The sequence below is a fragment of the Microcaecilia unicolor genome, chromosome 4 (genome assembly GCF_901765095.1).
Source record: "Microcaecilia unicolor chromosome 4, aMicUni1.1, whole genome shotgun sequence".
NCBI lineage: Eukaryota > Metazoa > Chordata > Amphibia > Gymnophiona > Siphonopidae > Microcaecilia > Microcaecilia unicolor.
In genome coordinates this window covers 44,939,206-44,945,205 of record NC_044034.1, presented here as the reverse complement: position 1 = coordinate 44,945,205, position 6,000 = coordinate 44,939,206, and the positions used below count along the sequence as shown (strand labels likewise).

At 49.9% G+C, this 6,000-nt stretch overlaps 1 protein-coding gene across 1 annotated transcript in view; it reads right to left on the bottom strand.

Annotated features, from left to right (window-relative positions):
• Window positions 1-4,462: 4,462 nt before the first annotated feature.
• Window positions 4,463-6,000, bottom strand: part of LOC115468466 (zona pellucida sperm-binding protein 4-like) — a 69,403-nt gene continuing 67,865 nt past the window's right edge. Inside the window, exon 14 of the mRNA XM_030200206.1 lies at window positions 4,463-4,529. The gene's annotated coding sequence lies outside the window, so the exon portion shown is untranslated. The remainder of the gene's footprint in view (window positions 4,530-6,000) is intronic.

Sequence of the window (6,000 nt, the reverse complement as noted above, 5' to 3'; positions counted from 1 at the left end):
TCCAAATTGTCCCCCAGATTATCTGTATTTTTTGTTTCCATATTTAGACCTAAATTACCCCTATATTTTTTTTTATTACTACCTGTCCTAGGTTTGAAGTTGACCAAACTGTGTGTGGTAAGGGTATTTTTGAGCGGCCCTGTCTTAAGTTTCTTGTAATGGCTCCTGAGGGAGAGTTAATTAGTGGATGCATTAATTAATGTATCAGGTTTAGAACGCGGGGTTTGCTAAGTCCCTTGACTGTTAAGTATAGATATTACCGTATCTTGTCCTGGTGAGCTTAAATAGTGGCTCTGCGAATTACCGTGGGCAACCCACTCTTCTTACTTAGACGCATTCGCAGGTCGCCTGGGTAAACGTAGGGTATCCGAATAGCTCCCTTTTATGAAGTATCCCTGAAAAGTGGAGAGTTATTTATTTTTATTTTTGTTACATTTGTACCCCGCGCTTTCCCACTCATGGCAGGCTCAATGCGGCTTACATGGAGCAATGGAGGGTTAAGTGACTTGCCCAGAGTCACAAGGAGCTGCCTGTGCCGGGAATCGAACTCAGTTCCTCAGTTCCCCAGGACCAAAGTCCACCACCCTAACCACTAGGCCACTCCTCCACTCCCTCATATGGAGGTTCTGAAGAGTGGTAAGTATATAATTCACTTTATTTTCTGGCTCAATTTTAAATGCAGATTTAGGTATAGTGCCAGCCTTGTTGTACTTCATTTAGTACTAGTTAGTCTGTTAGACTCCTTTCACACTGTAATATAGTTAAGCACATAATTACATAACACCATTTGTGCCACCCTTTGTGCCATACACTTTTCTGATCATGGCCACGCCCCTAGATACTGTTCTAAAGTTCTTCCAGAATGAAAAAAAGGCCCTCACCCGTATCTGTGAGAAATGGTTTAAAACTTGGAATGCCAATGATAAGACCTGTTATGATTCTGCCGGTTTGGCTGAGGGGGAGGGGGGAGGACGTCTGTTCTGTTTGGCTGCCAGGGGTTGTGCTGACGTCAGGGGATAGTACTTTAGCCTGCAGCTGAAGAGTTTCTCTGCTTTTGCGTTACTTACGCTTGGTGGTAACTGGAAAGGCTGATAGTTTTCTCTCAGAACGTGCTCTAGGTTCCCTTCTGACAGGGATCTGTGTTGTTAGAGTATTCTTTTCCTTCCCTCTGGGTTAGCTGCTGCTCTGTGTGTGTGGGTAGCTCTGTAATCAGGGTCAGCTGCTCCTTTGTTTAGTGGGGGCTGGGCATTGCTCAGCCTCCAGGGCTCTGGGCTGAGTGAGAGCGTTATCTCCTTTGTTTGTTTGTTTGTTTGTTTTAAGGATTTCTCTTCTCAGTGTCCCGGCCTGCTGGCTCAGTGATTTTAACCCTTTGTGTACTGTGTATATGGTGTTCCTGCCTCTGCCAGTGTGTTTGTTCTATCAGCCCTGCTCCCTCTCCGGGAAGGGAAGCGTTCTCTCTGATTGTTTGTTGATTTATGGAACTCTCTCTCTGCTGGCTCTACAAGCTTAACCCTTTGTGTTCTGTTTGCCTCTGTCTACAGTGGGTTTGAGGCAAAGGCTTTCTGCCTTCCTTTTGTGTCTGGTTCCTCTGGCTTCTGCCTGGGGCTTCCTACCCTGGTGGGGGGGGGGGGGGGGGTTGCTGTGTTAGTTCCCCTGTCCTGCGCTAGTCCCCTGGGTGGGTGTGGCCCGCTCTGGTCTTTTGTTTCTCCCTCTGCCCTATTGCTGGTGTTCAGCACGTGCCTGGCATCTTGGGGCCCGGGGGACCCTCTGGGTTCTTTCACCCCTCCCTGTGTGTGATTGGGTTCCAGTTCAGCCGTGAGGCTCGCACGAGTGGCTCTGTGTGCGTGGGTTCCGGTTCGGCCGCGAGGCCCACCTGTATGCCTATTTCCCTTCTTCCTGAGGGACTGTGGGGAGGGGTAGCTTAGGGGTATTGGGTAGCTGGAGTGTGTGGTGGTGGGTCGGTCTCCCCTTGGCCTCGGCCAGGGCCCAAGGGCTCACAACCAATCCAACGGATTACAAGACCCTTGATTGGCTCGTGTCCGGTTCTTTTGAACCTGCCAAATTACATGGCTTAATTGCTTACAATGATTCCCATAAAACAGGGAAGTCCAGAGATAAACATCTTAATGCAATAAAAAATTTTATCCTTATTGGAGAGCAAGAAGGCAATTCCAAATCTCTGCTCACCTCCCCAAACCTGGCACATCCACCTTTGGATCCCACCGCACCTATAGCTCTACCTCCATATGAGGGGACTCCGCCTCCATATGATTCAGGGTTCTCCAACAAACTTTTAACCTGTGGCATTGCCATTGGTTATACACCCATACCCCCGCACCTCCTGAATCCCACTCCTCCACTCCCGACTTTCCCTACTCCTCCTTCCCATCCCATCCCATCACTCTTGACAAACCTACCTCTGTGCAGATCTCCGGTACGATAGACCTGTCACCTGTACCCTCACGGCCTAACGGGAACCCACTTGCTCAGAATACAGTCATACAGGCTTCACGGCCTAACTGGAACTGACTCAAACCCAGGGAAGGGAGAAAGAAAAAAACAAGGGGTCCCCATGGGGACTAGAGCACCAACACACTAAGTGCTCGCTAAGGACACAAGGGAAAAATGAACTAAGAGAGGTACCTATAGGAAACACCTTAGGCTGTACCTCACAGCAAGCAAAGGAAATGAGGGACTGAGAAATATGGATACAGATAGGGTTACCATATTTTGTCCTCTGAAAAAGAGGACACATGTCCTGCCCCCTGCCCCGCCCATGCCCCTTTCGTATCCCCACCCCGCCCCCTGTCACATATTCCCCTCCCCTGCCCCCCGTCACCTCCCCTTCAACTCTCGGTGGCCATTTTGAATCCCGAGACCATCACAGCAACAGAATGCAGGGCAAGGCAGCGCACCGGGCAGGAAAGAGGGGGCTCTTTCCTGCCCCAAAGAGGTCACTAGACCACCAGGGCAGTAGATAGTAAGTAAGGGGAGGGGAGGCTAGGATAGGCCCGCCCGCTTGTCCAGAAATCCGGACAAACGGGCGGACTGGCAAAACCCGTCCGGACGCCTGGACATGTCCTCAAAAGGAAGACATGTCCTGGTAAATCTGGATGTATGGTAACCCTAGATACAGAGAGCAGAGACCCCCAGCAGACAGGAGAGGGAAAGGCTCAAAAATAGAGAGCCGGGCCTGAGACGCACCCCGCACAGAAAGGGCAGTACACAGTAATAGCGAGAGTAGTGACAGCAAAAAGGAATTAATAAAGTCACAAGGGAAAGATTGCTCCAAACACTCAGCTGCCAGAGGCAGGCAAAATACTGCAGTCAAAGGGTTAACCAAGCTCTAAACACACAGCTGCCAGAGGCAGGAACACTGCCGACAAGGGTAAACACAGGGAAGAACAAACAAACAACCCGGAGTCTGCCCCAAAGACAGACAATATACAAACACAGCACAAAGGGTAACTCCAAGGGAAACAAAACAACCAACCTGATAAACGAGTTTACCACAAAGCACCAGAGTCAAACTGAGGAAATCACAGGTGGGGGAAGAGGGGTAATCAGACACAGGGGCGTATCTGCGTGGGGCCTCAGGGGCGTGGGCCCCCGCAGATTTTGCCCTGGACCCCCCTACCGCCATCAACCCTCCCCCGCTGCCATTCTTACTTTTGCTGGCGGGGGACCCCAACCCCCGCCAGCCGAGGTCTGCTTCCACCTGCCGCTGCCGTAAAAACGTACAACGACGTCAGACTCCGAAGTGGATTTCAACAGCGCCTATCACAGCAGCACGGCCACGGAGGCCGAAGATGAATTTTAAACACCGCGGGGCGGCTGGCGGGGGTTTGGGGTCCCCCGCCGGCTGAAGAAGAAGTTTTTGCGGCAGGTGGAAGCAGACCTCGGCTGGCGGGGGTTGGGGTCCCCCGCCAGCAAAAGTAAGAACGGCAGCGGGGGAGGGTTGGCGGCGGGAGGGGGGTGGAGAGAGTCATTGGTGGCGGTGGGGGCTCGGCGGTGGGGGCTCGGCAGCGGGGGGGGGGGCTAAAATGTGCCCCCTCCCTCTGGCTCTGGCCCCCCCTACCGCCGGAGTCCAGATACGCCCCTGATCAGACACATGCTGGAAGCAGCAAGCACACAGAGCAACAGAGAGACACAGCAAGGAAGGAGAAAACAACTCCACAATACACAGAGCAAAAGCTCAAACAGCGCAAGGTAAGGCTTCAGCAATAAACAAAGGGTAACGCCAAAGCAAGGGTTATAGGGAAGGATAAGCTTAAGTAGATCAGACTGACGTCAGCTCAGCCCAGATAGGCCAATCAGGAACAGTTCCAGGCATTCCCTTGTCTGACTAGCAGAGTTAAACAGAATCAATTGCCAATAGAACAATATACTAAATCATCCCTTACCTCTTATCCCTGTATATCTTGAGTAATACTCAGGCTGTGGAAGCAGGCTATTCTTAGTCTGTATCACAGGCCTCAAACGACCCACAGAAATATTTCTTTTAATGCTCCAAATGTCTTCCAGAGCCACTGTTAAAACATTGATTTTAAAATACAAATTTAATTTATTTGCATTTTTGTTTTAAAAGAATTATATTTTATCATTTAAACTCTTCTTTTCTATATTCATTTCCTCGGTGCTCTGATTTCTTCTTACGGTTCTCAGTAAAAGCAGGATTAAGGCAGAGCCTAAGTAGACATGTGCCTAAGGCCCAAAGGTTTGGGAGAGGTGAAGACAGCCCTGACAGATGTACCATAACCTGGCCTTACCTGGGTCCCATACAGGAAACAAATTTCATCAATTGTGGCAACTGCATCAGAATATATAGTAGAATAGGTATTGTAATCAGTCAGCGCTGTGGTTTAACATCCCTCCACACTCCCCCCCCCCCCCCCCCCCAAGTTATTAGGCCAATGTCCAAGAAAAGGTGGCATTAGCCACCACTTTACATCATCCCTCTATCACTCCCCATGTTCTCTGGCTCCGTTAGCCCTCCAGAGTCTTCAGCCCCCAAAGCAAACTTACAGCATTTAAAGGCATAGGAAAGGAAGGGGATGAAGTGCTTGATGGGACCTGGGTGTATTCTTAATCTCCTACTTAAACATTATGTTATTAGATGCTGACAATAATAACTTACTGGTTTTAACATCCTGCCCTGCTTTCACTACCTTCTTTATGCTGACAATATCCAGATCCTACCTCTCTACATCATAAAATTCATCAGGAATCATGTCTCAAAACTCTGCCCAACAATATTGCCTGGATGTTCCACCATTACCAGTAGTATATAGGGTTCACCATCAATCAAACTGATTGGCAGGTGAAATAAGAATGATGTCAGTCGATCAGCATTCACTTCTAGACTAGGCCATGTTCTCTCTCTGCTCATACCCTGCTCTCCCCTCCCCCCCCCCCCCAGGAATATTCTCATGACCAAACCATGCTCTTGCTCCCACCCCCAACCCTGGAGTAGTGTAGTGGTCGGTGCAGTGCATTATGGAGTGGGAGGACTCAGGTCCCTATCTCCCTCTACGTGTCACACTTGTGGCGAAAACTCTGACTACTCCCAAAGTCACCAAAACCCTACTGTACCCACATATAGGTGCCCCCTTCACCCATAAGGGCTATTGTAGCTGTACAGTGAGGGGTAGTAAGTTTTGGAAGGCTCAGGGGACAAGATAAGGGAGAAAAGGTGAGATTTGTTCACTTCATAAAAATGCTTCCAGGTACACAAGTGTCCTCTAGGGTGCACCATTGCTCTCCTGTAATGTCTTGCGGGCCAGCCTACTAAAAATGCTGGCTCCTCCTACATCCCATGCAGTGGTGTAGCCAGAAGGCAATTTTTGGGTGGGCCACCTGATATGCCCTGCCCATGCCCCTACTCCTAACGCACACCTACCCCACTCCCAATAACTTCAATGGGAGTAGTAGTGCTGGCCACAGTGGCTGCAGGCCACATTGAGAGCTAGGGGAAATATAAGAGGGTGCACTCTTCATCCT